Here is a 17,844-nt window from a genome sequence, read left to right as displayed (position 1 = left end):
TCTGATACCCTGAAAAACTCCCTGGTGTGCAGATGTGCAGGCCTGAATATGAGAGATGCAGGGAACATTTAGTATTCACTGTACGTCTCAAACGCTGTATTTACCTCATGATGTTGGAGGTTGTGTGAAGTTGTGTGGGCTACATTGCACAGCAGAGTTTGATTACTTAAAGCAATCACCGTTTAATTCTCCTATTGAGGGCTGCAGCTAATCATTGTTTTCATTATCAATTCATCTGTTGATTATTTCCCCAATTAAAGGTAGGGAAGGTAATTCTGGAGGAAGGGAGTTGATTGTTGAGTCGTCAAAATACTGCCGCTTTCGGAGGAAATTTAACCCTAAGCATCAGTATTTGAGGGCCTGAGATTATGACTCAGTAAACATCTATCTTTCTACAGAATCACTGATGCTGCCATTGATAAATATGTCGTTTCATCTAGTTGATTATTATAATAGTTGCTGATTAGAATAAGTGCTGTGATTTTGTTTTTTCAACAACTGCTGAATGGATTCTTTGATTCCTGAATCGATCTAGCACTTAGTCCTTTAGCTAAACGCTAACACATAACAGGGATTACCATTAACATGCTAAGGTAAATTAGCATCGCAACCCTGATGATACTATCTGAACAAGCGACTCATTTTATTTCACGTTTCAAAATTCCAAATCAGTTTGAAAATGCAGCCAAGGTATCGTAATGGTATTGAATCAGGAGATGAGTCTGTTATCCCAGCCCTGATAGATTCCTTCTTCTTCTTCTACTACTCTTTTTATTTCACAGAAATGTATTTGTGTGTATTTTTAGTATTACTATCTCTTGGGAGCAAACACACTCATCGTCCTGAATACACTCAGTGTGTGTGTGTGTGTGTGTAAGCTGTGATGACATTGTTAAGCCTTGTAGCCTGAGGCGGTCTCAGGAGAGTGACCTGCAGATGAGGAGCAGCTGGACGTCCAAAATGAAATATTCATCTGTGTTAATCAGAGGCAGAACACTCACTGAACACTCCAATCTGCAGCCAAGCAGAAACACAGCGATGTGTGGGCGCACACAAAACATGTGACCGGGTTATTATTTTCATATTCATACTTCATTACACCGACATTGTCTTAGAAATATAGTCAGGTTATTTTTTTTTTTTTTTCACAGGGTATTCAGTTGTTTGACAGCTGGAGATGGTGAAAGGTTGCACAGTTTCTGCTGCAGCTTTCAACTGAAGCGAAGAAAGTTACAGCATCTCAAATAAACCACAATGAATCTTTAATCAGACACATTCTCCTTTCTGCAGTTACAGATTCTTAAGGAACTGAGTTTGAACTCACGGGGGAAACGGTCAGATTAATAACAACTGAACTGTTGCTGTTTGTGCCGGATGTTGTCCTCCGACAGTATGGATCGCCATTCACCTCATAAATATCAAACTCATTACTCAGTGTGCACCTTTTTTTTCCTGATGGCACCTTGTTTGTCTTGTGTTGTTCTCTGCTGCTCTGACCCGCTCGCTTGTATCTGAGGGATGATCTGACCCTGACTCGCCTCTGCTCCGTCATCTGATCCGCACTGACCTTGCTCGGACCGTGTAGACACACTGATGAATATCACAGTGGTTGTAACTCTTTAGCGACAGCAGAGTGCAACATATGGTGGGGGTTGATGGCATCATATTTTTTGCCAATAAGCTCCTGGCAGATTTTACTTCAGAAATAGAAAATTAACTCATCAAGTACAGTCGGGCAGCACTTGTCTTTGCCCATCTCCACGTACTGAAATATTGATACGTATGAGTGACGGTTTAATTCTGAGGCAGTGCATCTATTCATCTATATAACCCCTCTGGAACTAGCTGCAGTAATTAATCTATAAAGGTTCCCCGAAGAGTTTTTGAACATTAGTAGCGCTGTGGAGCTGTAGCACACATTACACAGGCAGCACAATGCACATCGCTGCCAAAGCAACACCCAAAGCATGGGACTCACTAAAATCTTGGACGGGCTTTGCAGGATGCGGCAGTTATGTTACAGTCGGAGCTCGTACTCTGAGTGCATGTTGTTTTTTAAATAATTTATGGGTTTGACTTCACATCTGTGTGCATGGGCAATGATAGTCCGCCTTGTAAGAATGTTACGATGGTTATATGAGAAGCTTTCTGCTGGAAAAAAGCATTTGGAACGTTGTGCTCTTAGGTGATATGGTATAAAGATTAAATTATTTGTGTTTATACGTGCCGGATGAATGGATCTTTATATGACTTTTATGCAGCTGACCAGAGTGTGTGTCCCATGTGTAATTAAAGTTGTTTTTTTTAAATAGATTTTTAATTTTTGGCTCAGTGAATTTGTTGTTTTTAAGGTATTTAAAAGAACATTTTCAGTTTTCAGTCAAGGTTTGCTTCGGTTCAGGCAGTTAAACTACTTGGTTCCGTTGAAGAAATGATCTTAGATTAATTAAAAGTTCATGTTCACACGGGAAACGGAACAGAGATGATCACATTTTTTTTTTTTTAAATGAAGTTACAAGTGACGAGACACTCAATCAGGCAGAGTGACATAAGGTGCTATCCTTGAGCGAAAAAAAAAAAACATGTTTTAAGGGCGCCCCCTAACAAATAAACATAAATGCAAACAAAAAAAATGGGATTTTAAACATTTTTAAAAATGGCTTGAGAATGTTTGATGAGGAAGGAAATGCATTTTGTTAAATTAATACGCTTTTTGTTGATAAATGCCAATGTTAAAGCAAGTTTTTTTGTGTGTTTACTCCAAAACTCAAAGTGCACCTCAGATCAGGCTCCAGTGCCCTCTAATAAAAAATAATGACCCTCCCGTCAGTCATGTCTCCTCTCGCTGCTTTCCTCCCCGTTGCATCACGCCAGATGTCACTGGTCAGTGTAATTCAGGGTCACTCATGTACCGTTTGACTCATTAAGCACACAGGCAAGAGAGTGCTTCAGAGTGTGTGTGTGGATCTTCTCTTCTTCTCCACACCTGCAGCATCTCACCCTCGACAAAAATATAATGCACACACTCACATGTCACATACAGAAATGTTTCTCCAGAGCTTCCCTAAATGCATCCGAAGCACTGCTGACATCATTGCTGTCGACAGTACCGCTCTTCTTCCCTGCTCCTCCTTCCTCTCCAGACTTTAACTATATAATGGGGAGTACTTGCCTGTGTGGATTTTGCGGCCTCAGCACTGGTTGGGTGGAGTTGACCGATTATCGTTATGTGTTTTTTATTCTCTGTCTGTAATCGCATGCACCCAAGATGCACACACACGCATATTGTATGCCAGTGTGTGTGTGTGTGTGTGTGTATGAGTGTTTGGGTAACTGCAGCTCTCAGCACTGTGGGCACCAGTGACTCATGCATTTTCATGGAAGGACTGCTTCTATAACACAGCAGGAAGGCTTTTCTTGCCGTCACTCACGGCACTAAACATTAGCAGATGGATAAAATGGCTGAACCGATTTATTACATCCGTCTTTCTCCTCCTGTTTCTGTCCCCAGTTTCGCACGACATATGGTTTGATTGTGTTTGCATTGCATGTACCATACTGTATGCCGGGCAGTCTCAGTGAGATGCATGCTGGGAGAGATTCCCGGGGTGCAGAAGATAAATGGATACAATAAAACGTACAGAAGACAAAGACATTAACAACCCCAACGAAGAGCGCAGGGAGGGAAGCTAAACAAGGCTTGTAAGGACTTAATAGGGTGCCATTGTTCGCACATTTTGTATTATCCTGATCCACGATTTTAATAAACTGAGATCAGGACTCACAGCTTTTGACGTTCAACCAAAATGTGTTCTGGAAGCTCTTCTGATTAGGCTTTTATTATATTTCCAGATGCTATGTATTCATTGTATATATCCATCTCCGTACTGTACATAATGGCAGGGAATAAAGACTCTCTCATTTACTTTGAGATACAAACTCCATTTCTCATTAGCGTTTAATTAGAAAAGCGTCCTCGTGTCATTAAAGCACTTACAGCAACTTTGTCCTTAATAGTAGCTGCAGGCGTCAAATTAAGAAAGAGTGTATGCTTTCAAAAACGCACTTAAGTTGATCTGTTTGATTATTAAACGCACAATATGTGATTTGGGGGGAGGGCCAGGCGGAGCGGGGGAACATAGCGACTGCAGCTGCTAGCTAGCTCTGGAGGAGGGGGGTGGTGCAGAGCCAGATCTTCTGGAGGAATAAACACCAAGTCAGGTCTGCTCTAGCGCTGACCGGCAAAATGAAGGCTCAGACATAACTTTTTAACTTTCAGAACAAAAAAAGCAGATTTATCTTCATTCCTAGTTATCAACCCGACTGCAGCAGCAATCCGTGATGGTGACCTCCATCGACAGGTGTTCATAAACTGATAACAGCTGACTGGAGCTGGGGTGGAAATGTATTTTACTACATCAAGATATTACAGAGAGGGGAGGGGTAGTGCTGAGTTCATTGAGAGTTAATCTGAATTTAAACACACAGACACACACTCCCTTGGTGTGTCTATTTTACAGCTAATGTACAGTAAAGCAATCTGGCTGCTTGGGGAAATTTCGGAAGTCGCAACAAGCGACCAAATGAAACACTCTGTCACCTCGAGTAGACATACAGACTTGTGGATTTCTCTGGGATTGAACATTCAAAATTTGGGATAATGTAAATACACAGCTCAACACAATAGGTCTAGACATTTTTTAACATTTTATTGCAGAATCCTGACATATTAAACATCACAGCATCCCAACATTTTTGTATATCGGTACCTAATCTCTTCTCTTGGGTTGGGGTTATTATTGATTTGAGGTTGTATATCTACCCCCTCACTTTATTTATCTTGCTTTGGATTGAGTTACAGTTCCAGTGACCATATAAGGTGGTGAAGCAGCGGCGCCGGCCTGTGTGTTGTAAGTAGCTTTCCCCTGTAACTCTGAATGGCTGCTTTTACAGGATTCAAGAGCCCTTGATGGAAACCCCCCTGTCGTTTTCCATAAAACCACACCAAAGGGTGCCATGGTAATTGTTGCAGGTGGGGATATTGTAGTGTATGTGTGTGTGTGTGCGTGAGGAAGATCCAAAATAGAGCGGCACAGTGAGGGAGTGAGAGACATCCATCCATAAATCCAATAAAGTGATGCCATTTAGAGTTATTAAATTCTGTAAACATTCCCCAGGTGGATTGACTGTAATATCCAACCTTTTTCTATGGCTCCCTCCCTCGTTCCCACCTCCCTCTCACTTGCTTAGTTACTGACATTCACTTTTTTTTTTTTTTTTTGCTTCTTCCAGCATCCCAACATCTATTAACCCTTCATGTTACAACCTCAGGGCTTGTCCAAAACCCCGAAAGTTTGGGTTTAGGTACCTTGAAGTGCTTTAGTTTTAGTCCGTACAAACCCTACCATCATCTCTCCCCATTTGACTTCCTCGTCTCGCTGCTTGCATCCATTCCTTCTATCCCTCTGTTTTGCTATCATTTGTCACTTTGGTTCCCTCTTATCTACTCCGTTCACGGTAATAGTCGTGTTCGGAGCTGTTGTTCGGAGCTGCGGTTCACTGGTGGATTTCTGCTACATTAAACTCAATCCAGCTCTTGCAGACTCGTCCCTGGATCCTCTTCTGTCTCTGCCCTCTCTTCTTCATTGTCACTGCACCAGCGTCCTCCTTCTCGCTCCTCCTCATGTTCGAATTTGTCATAATTTGCTCACTCCCCAACCTCTCCTCATTTTTGAGGGAATTATTTACCAAGTTTCCATCCTCCTGTTTCCCCCCTTTCATCTCTGCAGTTCCACTCTCCGGATGCTGAATGTCACAGGCTTGTTGATCACACGTGCACTTCTAGGCCGAAGAAGAAGGAATTTCCTGAAAGAAAAATAGAATAACGTGTCTAGACCCTGCCTGTATTTGCCCTAGCCTTTGAGCAGTAGGTGTGTAGCCACCATCCATTTAACAGCATGTAGGGTGTGAAGGCAAATCTGTATGAAGACGTAGCGACCAGTTGCCAGATCTGAAGCATGCATCCAATAACCCAACCCAATCATGCTGGATTTAAAACCCCACCTAATGTCGGGCTTTTGTCTTCATTTTGGAAAGTACACAATAGGCATTCGTTCCAGTGCCAAATGACTCTGCAGCAGTTACGGGTGTTTATTGGCTCCAGCTTTGATCGGCAGAGATGGAATCACGGTGGCTAATATTTAGTCCATTTTCAGGCGCAGTGCGCTGACGTGTTAAAGTTAAGGACGTTGGCGTATAATGCTTTTCTGTCCATCTCCGCTGAAGCAGTGTTCGATAATCTCTCTCTCCCGATGGAGTGGAGTGAGTGAGCAGCAGGATTTTTAATGGTGGGGCAGAGCTGCCTTTCTGAAAAGGCCTATCCCCCAGCGCCATCTTGCTCCAATTTTACTCTGGTTCCACTGACACCCTGAGTCCGAATCACTTCTTCTTTGAAAATGTGATTTTGGCTGCTCGGTTTATTTTGGATGCTAGTCTACAGTTTAAGCTACAAATAAAATACAACTGAAATTTCTCTTTTGTTTTTGGAGCAAGCAGCGAGCGATTTGAATGGAGCGGGGTGAATCTGAGTACAGCTCAGGATGATAATTAGTGGAGCGGCCTGTAGAAGCTTTGACGAGGGGGGGAGGGATGATCAGCTCCGTGAGTGAGTGATTCTCAGCCCTCCACTCTGCTTTACATGCTCTGATTGGTGCTGCGCTTGTCTCCTCTCTGTGCCGTCAGATGAGATACATGATCCCTGTTTTCTGACGTGTTTGTGACGTGGAACATGACACACCGAACCAGAAAAGAAAAGAAAAGAAAGGCAAACTCATCTACTGGCAATGACAGAGGAGTCAACAGCCTAATTTTGGCACAAGAGGATACAAGCTGGAGAGGAGGGGTCGACTTTGAACGTTTCTTTTCACAAACCTAAACTGACAACTTCTACCTGTTCTACCTGTAACCCTCTACAACACACACTCATGCCCACATAGACACACTCTTTCTTTTTTCTTTCACATTCCAGTAAAAGTAGTGCTCCATCGTATAACTGATTCATCCTGGCATCGTTCATTCACTTATTCATTCACTCCATGGTCTTCTCAAATGTTGATTCATCATTTATTTGTGATGATTTTAAGCATGTAGGCCTGGACGCTGCCCAGAGAAGTAATGCACCACATAGTGCCAAAAATCAAATGCCCAGTCGCAGATTTTGTGCCAGTCTGAGGAAAACACAACAGCCGTGCTTTCATTATGCTCATCGCAGCAGAGTAATTAGGCAGAGGAAGAGTGCATCCTTCTCCCTCTCCTACTCTTTTTGGCGTCCCTCCCCTCTTGCCATCTCATTTGCAATGCATCAGCATGATTTGGCGTAGATGAAACAGAGCTCTCAGGGTAATAATGTGTTGTACAGAGCAGGTTTCACCTACCACTGTGCATGATTAAGCTCTTATCCCGTGCAGACGAGGATGGATTCAGTGAACCCATCAATAGTATCTCAAAAAACTTAATGCCTCTAATTTGGTGATGATTACGAGGCTTCGTGGCGTTATCCTTTCTTCTATTTGAGATCGTAATGAGGATTTTATTAATTCAAGAGTCATGTGGTGTTGTTTAGGTGCTTACGCAGAGGTGGGTGTTTTTGAAAAGGTTGATTTATCCTGCTCTCATAAACAAAGTGCTCTTCATCAGTTTCAAGGACAGAGATGGCTATTCAGTTTAGAAGTTCCTGCACATCAACTGAGACAAACTCTCTCTGAATGAGACCGGTGTCAGCCTCAGATGTGTTTAAACACCCTCGAAGACAAAGAACCTCGGCACCAACCCACTGAAAATCCTTCTCTCAACATTCAGGAAGGACACGTTGATGAGTGCTTACAGTTTAAGAGACAAAAGCATTGGTGTCTGCTGGTCATTCCATTCAAATTAATGAAAATGAACTGCATGTTCTCATTTTATTTTAAATATATATTTAAACAAGTTGTTAAAGCTGAAGAGCCCAGTCGCCAGGATAATGCGTTGGGATTGTACGTCTCTGCAAACCACAGATACGCCTGATGAACTTTGTCACATTTCTACAGCTCAATTAAAGTGACACGGTTCAAATGATATGTTTATGAGCTGACCTTCTTTAATTAGAGGAGTGATTGAGTAAACTTTTTTCTGGTAACAAAAGCGTGTGTTTTTCAAGACATCCGTACATTTTTGCAGGTGTTGTTATGGCGACCACACCAAGTATTTTAACCCAGTTTTACAATCATTTCTGACCCCTTACCAATTGGTTTCTGTGCCTAAACCCAGCAAGACCTCAATCACGGCGCTGTCACAACATAAAATTGAAACAGAAAGACTGAACATATCCTTCGTTTTGCAGAAACGCATAATATTTATTCTGCCCATTGGGTTTAGCTGCGAGGCCAGGAGGTCGTACTCCGGCAGCTTATTCCTGCAATTATGTCCTGAAAATCTTTTGAAGTCTTGTTTGTAAACTGAACAAATTAAGTGATGCACAAATTGTTCCCCTTAAAAATATCCATGGAGCATTTCAGATTCAGCTAATAGCCCTAAGCACAGTCCCTCAAACAACTTCAAGAAAGCTTTTGCAATTGAAGGTTCCATTACGATATGCTAATGTACAATTAGATTTCACATTGCCGTGGTTCCACTTCTCAACTCGGCTCCAAAACCTTTTTTTTTGGTTGCTTGTTATTTTCTTCCATTAAGGAAAGTATGCATCCCTCATCCCTGTACTTAATGGACAGAAGGTTTCTACATACTGTTTACAATTTACCAAATGAGTCTGGTCTTCAATGTATTCCAGGGAGCTGTGCTGTGTATTGCTTCTCTGATCACTTTACCATCTGCATAATTTGTCGCAGAATCATCCCCGGAGCAATGCTCGTGGTGTTGACACCTGCCCAGCTGGTAGGTTTTTCGGTGGCTCGGTTGATGTTTAACCCTGCTGGACCTTCTGTGAGCCCGGGCGAGCGTGGCCAAGGGTCTCCTCTCTTTCATTCTCTCCCCGGGTAATGAGCTGTAATGGATAGGGCCTTGGGCGTGACAGGAATACCGAGGGCCCCATCAAAGCGGTGCCCTGCGCATCCCTTTAAAGGATTGCTCAGTGCACATGCAAACACCCATTTACTCATTCATTCCTGTCTTTGAACTACTCCTGTCACTGGCTTTTCAGTTATTTATCATGCACCAGTATTATAGGTATCAGACCTTTGTGGCCTTCTTGAAGCACTGTTGTCTAAATTTAAGGATTACATATTTTTACTCCATAAAAACTATACGTATGAGGTAAAGTGTAACATAAAACCAAACAAGGGCTTTCATATCCTGGAAGCTCCGACATTTTCACCACTCAAGAGTTGTTACCAAACTGTAATGGATGTCTGTTGGCGACACAGAGGCAAGAAGAAATGTCTGCAAAGCACGTTTGCACAAAACCAAAGATACATTTCTTTATGAATCAAGTTTACATTTCTTTAGGTGCAATTTTAAAAGTTTTTGTGGATGATCTAGTTAGGTTTCTGCGCGAAAGCCACTTGGTTAGGTTTAGCAAAACGTTGTGTCTCGGTTCAAAATACCTGTTGCAGATTGCTTGACTTTCTTCAAGGAACTGTCAGTTTTTTGATGCTACCAACATGGCTGGAAATTGTCCTGCAGTCTCCTTAAAGATATCCAGTCCTGTAGAGTCTAAAAATGTTGGAACATTGTCCCTTGTCGAGAATATCCAGTGCGGTCAGTGGCTTCTACATCACCGTCCCCTCCACCTCCTGTCATGATAGTCGAGTAAAGACATGTACTGTGACACAATTTGTGTTATCCTGGTGACTGGGCTGCTGTTGGCACATGAGATCCATCAACCTCCACTTTCCACCTGAAATAACCCTTGCACAAACTGAAAAAAAAGTTTAAAAACTCTGTTTGAGGTGGGCTGCCACATAAATTCTATATATTGACTAGACACACACACTGAGGCACACATTAGAGAAAAAAGAGTTCATGGCACTGACAGTCCAGATGGTACTCAGTGACTCTTATAGACCCACTAAATTACGATGGTGATGACTCTAGATGGTTTTTCACCACTTTCGCTTCACTAACAGGCCTCTCTGCCACTTTACTGCTGCGCTCGTCCCCCCCTTCACTCATTTTTGTAGTGTGAGTACATTTGTATGTGTGCGGTGTGTCTGCCAGGGTTTTTATTCTGCCATGTGCTAATAAAAGCCCATGTATTGCAAAAGTCAGGCCCTCTCCCTGTGTGCATCCAGCATACCGCGGTATGAGTATCACTGCACTTAATTCAAACTGGCCTGCAGTGAGAAGACGGGTATGAAAGCTTCAGTTTCACCATTTAGATCAGTATCATTGCAATTAACTGATGGTAACGAGCCAGAGCGCCTTGACAGTATTCGCGTTGCCAAAAAAAATTAAGCTCCAGGAAATTTAAACTAAGACTTACAGTGGGTGTTTTTGTTTTGTTTGTTTTTTTAATGATCTAAAATGAAAGTGTAGGAGAGCAGACGCGGTGATGGCAGGCGATATTTCAGTCTGTAAGAGGGATATACTCAGTTTAGATTCGGTTGCTCTCTGATGACTGCTTCTGCGATAACAGGTGATGTAAGTAGAGAGATAGTACAGTGAAATGTGCACTTGATCTTAACTCACCGAACTTCCTGCGTCTGGAAAAGGGAAGTTTTCTACACCGTTACCATCTGTCTGTCCGCTGTGTTTCGATCATTTGCAAAAAGGTGAAACTCCTCTCAAGTTTCAGCTGTCTGATCATAATCATCATCCCCACTTCTGTTCCTGTTTGTGATCTCGCAAGCTGGCCCTCCATCCAGATTTTTTTCATCTGGTCCTTCTGATTTCACATGGACTGATTGGAATCACAGGTGGCTGCGTCCAAAAATGACTCGCTTGTTAACTTTTCCTTATATAATACACACTCAGGAGTTTACTTTTGTGGTGCATTGCATTGTGGGATTTCTTTTCTTAATGTTCTCAATGTACTGAGCCATCAGTGTGTGTGTGTGTGTCTGTGTGTGTGCAACTGGCTTGCAAAGATGAAGGAATCACCTGACTACCTGTCAGACTGTATCACCTCGTACAAGCCGGTACACAATCTCTGTTCACACGGGCTCCCCAGTTACTTATCCGTCCTGTCACTCCACCGACATGTTCGTAAGCAAAACTCCATGTCTCGACACTGTCTTATGACCTGCCGTCTCACATCAGCTTCTGCCACTTGATTTCGCATATTTATAATTCAGGTACACAACTGTAAGTGTGCTCAGAAACTTTGGTTTTAGAGGACCACAAGTGTCAGGGTCATAGTGAAACGTTTAACTTATTGTCCAACAAGAATAAGCAATAACAAGTTGGTTTACAAATGAATTGATTAGATTCAGTTATAAAGTAAACCATCAATTAATAATTCAAATTAAAAAGGGATTGACAAAAGCAACATAAAACAGAACATGATTTAAAAATGCATTAATTAATTCATAAAGAAAGAATGGAATTTAAAAATCTATTTGAAAATACAGGTTAAAAAGACAACATAAATAGCTGGATTCACAAATTGACTTAATACAGATTTTAATCAGTCTTTCAGTGACATTTTGAGCTTTTAGCTGGTGAAACAATGCAAATTACACATTAATAGGCTGATAAACTGATTTATATTCTTAATTATTAATGCCTATTTTGATTGTACAATTAGTTGAATGCTTTGTTACTGTTTCCCTGACACTGGTGGTCATCCATATGAGAGAAGGCTTAAAGGTAATAAAGCTTCACTACCCACTGCTCACTGTGCCTCCTCCAGACACTGCTGCATCATCAGACTGCCTTATGTCTGTGTCAGGGCTCCGCCGCTGTAATAATCCACATCTTTATTAAATAAATGCACTGATGCAAAGGAAACGCGGGCAGAGATAAATGCTCGGCTCTACATTCAAACTATTCCTTATTGATATTTTATATTCTTTATTATTAAATGTCTCAGCCTCAACTTCTTCTTGATTAATAGGAAGATCAAACACCTCTGTAGATCAACATTTAATATGGGCACCGCTCCTGTTATTTATCATTCTTCTTTGTGCTCCATTAATTATATACCGCCGCTGTAATATTCATCTCATAAAGCTCAAACTGTGTGAAAAACAGGAGACAGACTGGCATATGTGGCGCAACAGCAGCTTGGCTTCGCTGGTGCAGGCTGACCTAGTTTAAAACAAACATTTAAGGTGCCGAGCTGCCTGTTTACCACCCGGCCTCTTCATCGCACCTCCTGTGAGCACAAGGATGCACTATCGCCAAAGTCAAAGGTGTATTAGATCTCACTCTGTGCTCTTCCACCACTCCCATTGACATTTAAGATGCCCCTTTCTCGCTGGACAACAGAAACACGAACACCCACTTGAATCTGGCTTTTGTCTTTAATACAAATGGGAACAGTCGGCATTTATCTGCAGGTCAAATGACTCTGCAGACGTCACAGGTGTTGCTCCAATGTTAAACCTTAATACTTTAATGATCCTCTGGAATCAATCAAGTGTTTCTGACTCTGATTTGACACATAGCACCAGGGTGGACACACTAATTTGGACCCCTTCTGTGCTATGAAACGCACTGAAGTTTTAGACCAGGGCTGTCAAGATACCAGATTCTTTTACTGCATGGTTTTCATGCCCAAAAATTCATAATAAAGCTAATATAACATTAATTAACAAGCTAACGAGGGTAAAGGTACATTACCACCACCTACATTTAGAATGAAAAGATTGATTTTGGACTAGGTCAATTACTTTGGTGTGTAAGATATGAATATTTCATTTTAAAAAATCAAGATTGTCATCGTTATCTTTGTCGCCATATCACAGCATCCCTATTTCAGACGTCGGTGCCAAAACAGTTCTCCGTTTGTGTCCGTTTAAGGAGCGCTCGGACCTCATTCAGTTGATGAGTTTGATAGAGGAATTAAAGCATAAGATTTAAAAAAAACAACAAAAAAAGCAGCTACCTCTAAAGCATTCACGATGTCAAATATCACCAGAAAAGAAAACGAAAGGCAAACTGGTCTACTGGCAATGGGAAATGATCCATTCCCATTTTCAACCCGCTAGTGTACCCACATAAAAGAAATAAACTGCATATATGCACACATTTTGTTAGTGCGTTGCGTTCACACTATATAGGGAATTATGAATAAAGGGGCACAAACTGAAGTGAAGGAGAGATGAGATGGCACCAGACACATCTCGCCTGTGTTCTCTGAGTGCTGTTATTGTGAGCAGGATTATGTCTGGGTCAGACGTTCAGCTTTTCATTGTGCATTTACAAACCCTCTCCAAAAAGCTCCATGCACTCAGGCTGCACTCTTCTCCTCATATCAGAAAACGCTGCTTGTTTTGTTTTTTTTTTTTGAATGACACATTAACAGTTTTTGAGCTTGTCATTCATTTCTTTTATGTCATGCACCACATATTTCATGGCTTATTATTTCTGCGGAAGTTTCTCGTTTATTTGTACACTTGCAATTAGCAATCAGGATTAGAGTGTGTTGTAAGACTCACTAATTGAGATAATATTACCTTCAGAGGTGTTCTGTAAATCAGTGATGCTTAATAATTGGCGTCAGCATTTTTGCAATTAGGATGTAATGTTTATATCGAGTTGGAAGGCAGCAGCTTGGATATAAAGCACCGAACACGTAGATAATGCATGTCTGGACAAGAGTAAGATGTGTAAGAGTGTACTGCAAATATGAAATACAGTTTTTATTTTTATTTTTGCTGTCTGTGCTGATACAACTTTGTTTTCCTGGTGCAGAAAACACAGCTAGTCTGATCTAACACCTGTTTTTTGGAATTTTTATAAACACTATCAAATTACTTATTCTTGGGCTGCACTTTAATTCTATGTTAGCGGGAATGATAATATTGTCATCACAAACTTTCCTTTCCACTGAAATAACTATTAAAGTCATGACACCACAAAGAGCTCAAGGCATCAAACTGCCATCCAAACTCCACTTTTTTCACTTTGGTTTACTCCAGGAACGAACTCAATCATTGACCCTACAATAGAATGCAAGGTAATATAAAAGCGTGGCAAAAATGATCTCAAAATGTCCCATAGAGTTTAATCACCCACCTCTCATTGCACCGGATTGGCCCAGACATTGCTCTAACTGTTGGTATAGTAATTAAACTATAATCCACAATGGGGAGATTTTTGATCGTACAAATGCTGTTATAGTGCAGTCGTTCTCTGGACTCTGGATAAAGCTGTATTATTCAAACGCTTCTTGGTACTGTATCAATATATTATGTTCTTTAGACGATGTTAGTGATTTAAATGGGAATGTAAACAGAGAGATTTTGACCAAAATAAAGTGACCTCATCTTCAGCTGTCACTGGAAATGTTAAACGCAGACGTGTTCGTCAACTTGAGCAGGAAACAGGTGGCCAGCGGCGAGTTAATGAGGTACTTTTCATGATTTGGTCATTTGAAACCCAACAATGTACCTTTGACCAGTGCTTTTGTTTAGAATGGGTGTGAACTCAAGAGTCAAGAGTATTTGTACCCTCCTCCACCCTATAGTGTGGTCATTTGGTTTACACGTGCACTACTGTGTGTGTGTGTGTGTGTGTGTGTGTGTAAGGGGTAAGGGTGATGTCATGTTTGATGACATCATTGCAGACGTGCAGAGAGTGCAGATTAGTGGCCGTGGCTCTCTTGAACCAGCTCTCCACAGCTGTCCTGCCTTATCTTGTGTCCCGCCCGAGCCCTTCATCCCCCTGTGCCAGCTCTGCCAGACTGTAAGCTCTAGAAATAGCCTCAAACTCACACTTATCTCCTCTGCCAGTCTACCAATCCCGGCTCAAATTGAGCGTGGCAAAACCCTCCCACCCACATTCCAGTCTCACTACCACCAACCCTTTGGCCGGCCCCATCGGCCAAGTCACTTTGCCAAAGCTGAGCTCCAGCCTCATATGCACAGTGTTTTTTCTGTCTGAGCCCCAGCATGAGTCCTAGTCTCACAGCTGCACCGAGTCCATGCTCAGGGCAGGTTGGCGACACAAGCAATCCCCCCCCCAACCCCTCACCCCTCACCCCCAGTCCCAGCAACAGCGGTGGTAACAGCAGCAGCAGCAACAGTGGCTGACAGGGGAGGCAGCACACCTCGCAGCAGAGTTGACAGGACAAAGAGCACACACACTGGAGCCACACAAGTGGGGGGAGGCAGGGCCAAGCTAGGCTGCACCGCACACACATACATGTGACACCCACCCCCACCCTCCTCCCCCCCCCTGCACACCATATGCAGGCTCCTCCCTGCGCAAGGAGACAGAAATGGGAGGTGCAGTCAATCACTGACAGTGAAAGGGAGAGCTGGAGTTGGAAAGAGGAGGGAGAGACAGCAGAGCAGAAAAGGGGACAAACCCTCATCATTCTCAAATCAGAGTCAAGTGTCGGGATACCCTTAAATTCATTCATGCGGAGTGAAAGACAGCAAACAGAAGAGAGTGTGTCCCATTTCAGAGACAACACAGGAAGTAGGGCATGCTCTCTATGGGGCGAGCGAGAGAGGGTGGGAGAAAGGCAGGAGGAGAGGGAGCTGGGAGAGAGAGGGAGAGCATTGTAGCGCTCATTCTCCACCCCTTGTCTTAAAGCAGCAGCAGGAGGAAAGAGAGAAGGAGTCAGGGAGAGAAGGAGAAGAGAAGCACAAGTGAGGAAGCAAAGAGGCGAGCAGCAGTCTGCATCGGCAGCAGGGGGGGAAAATGGAGCACTGAAATCGCCTCAGCCCTCAACATCCCTGCCTTTCTTTTTTTTTTGTTCTTTTTCTTTTTTTTTCTGGCTCAGCCTCGGTTTCTCTCCTCGCCTGCCTTTGATTGTTCTGTGGAATTCTGACAATGCCTGGTGAGTGTTATCCTGCTTTTCACATGTCACTCGCCGTCCTTTGTGTGTTGGTTTGCTGGGGGATCATGCAGTGGGAGATTATTTTTTCGTGTGTGGCCACGAATAGAAATGTGGACTTGATGCTTCATTGGGACTGTTTACGCTCCTCTGCCCTGTGCACTGTTTATACTCCAGCTGTGCCGTCCTCTTCTTTCTATGCTTGTCTCTCAGTGACAATGCAAGGGAGGCTGCTCTCCTGAGCACACACACACACTCTCTCTCTCTCTCTACTACATCATGCGTACATTCAGGATACTCTGTCAGAATTATATAATTGCTTTAGGTCCCTAAGGGCTTTCATTCAGAGCATTTATAACCAGTGATATTATATATAACACCAGGGATGATAATGCAGCAATGTGTGGCAACCACATCCTAATTGTAGCAACATCACACAAAGCTGGCCTGTGTTACAGTGGGCAGCCAGCTAACACAAATCAGATGACTGGGCCACGCTGTGAGGTCAGCCGCCGGTTTTGGCCAATGCTCTCAGTCGAAGTCGTATGTTGGAAGCAATTAGCTGTTTAAAGGAAGCTGTGCTTCCCAAGTATACCAAGTTCAGAAGTCTGTGAGAGCAACAGCTCATTTCATTGCAGGAACATTGTCATGTCTGCACAAGAGAGGAGGGGATGAGTGGAGGGGCTCTTCTTGGTGTTAGTCATCGTTTTGTGCCGGCCTTGGGGAGTTTGTCATCTGTTACTCTAATAGTCTTGCTTACAATTCCGAATAACTGCGGAGAATAGAATTAAGTCATTCGAAGTATGAGAATGTCATCTTTCTCTTCCACATTTAGAGTTTACAGATGGGTAAGACATACATTTCCTGACAATAATTATTTTTTTTTTACACATGAAAATCTACAGTCCATATAATGCATCATACACAGCTGTACAGCTGCAGCAGGAGTCACATGGGTGTCGGCACACTGCTTACATGCATGGAATTAGTCAGCAGCCATACATCAAGTATAATTAACAGTTATTAATTATTGCAGTTAAGTCTTTCATTTTGATTTGTCTCATTAACAAGATGCCTGAAACACAGAGGCCGCCTGTCAGTAACTGTTCAACACACCCTGCCAACTTCCCTGCCACAATACGCAGGAAGAGTTTAGAGCAGCATTCAACCAAACATTTATTTTCCTCGGAGGCGGCTTCACCGGAGGAAGCCATCTTTGGTTTAGTAAACACATAAATGATAGTTTGATGGTTCTGTCGCTTGTTTACTGCAGCGTGCAGATATGTTTCAGTGTGAGAGCTCGGCTGGTGGTCGTCCTGATTGTAGCCCTCCAGAACAAAGCCGAGCTTGACTCCTACATGTCATGCTCCAAGCATCGGTGTCAGTCTGTGTTTGGAAGCACTAACTGTGATTTTTTTTTTTTTCCTCTTCCTTTTTTTTTCCCTCTCCCAGCCTGGGGTTCTGTATCTGCCTGTATGCATGAGCGAATGTTGGTCCACACAGTCATACGTGTGCACATTCTGAATGCAAATATGCATATGTTTTCACCGTGTGCACTTCCTACATTCCTATTTTAGCTTTCGAGATTGCTAACCAGCAACCCAGACGAAAGATGGCAGAGCGAGAAAATAGAGCTGTTAGTCATTTTCACAGCCCTTAAAATGCAGTTGGAGCAACAGGGAGAGATGGTAGGAGCGAATGTGAGATGGAGATAAACAGTGTGAAACAGTGTGAGGAAATAATAAGATGATTGAAACGAAGACAGGGAGGGCGGACAGTCTGCTATTGTTTATCTTGCAATATTTTGTGTACTAGTTGTTCGGGCTTTTTTAGAAGGAGATAATCGTCACGATCGATGAATCTGTCAGTCATTTTCTTGATTAATCAGTTGGTTGTCACTTTTT

The 17,844-nt window shown here is 42.6% G+C and overlaps 1 protein-coding gene across 14 annotated transcripts in view; it reads left to right on the top strand.

Moving 5' to 3' along the window:
- Positions 1-17,844, top strand: part of dab2ipb (DAB2 interacting protein b) — a 167,252-nt gene that overhangs the window by 93,458 nt on the left and 55,950 nt on the right. Inside the window, exon 1 of one of the 14 annotated variants that reach the window (XM_037117099.1) lies at positions 15,717-15,943. The exons of the other annotated variants lie outside the window; for them this stretch is intronic. The gene's annotated coding sequence lies outside the window, so the exon portion shown is untranslated. Of the gene's footprint in view, positions 1-15,716; positions 15,944-17,844 lie in introns of those variants that run through there. 14 annotated transcript variants of the gene reach the window in all.

Source organism: Acanthopagrus latus, chromosome 12, assembly GCF_904848185.1.
Source record: "Acanthopagrus latus isolate v.2019 chromosome 12, fAcaLat1.1, whole genome shotgun sequence".
Lineage (NCBI taxonomy): Eukaryota > Metazoa > Chordata > Actinopteri > Spariformes > Sparidae > Acanthopagrus > Acanthopagrus latus.
The sequence above is the reverse complement of the archived record's forward strand: the minus strand, read 5'-3'. Positions and strand labels throughout refer to the sequence as shown.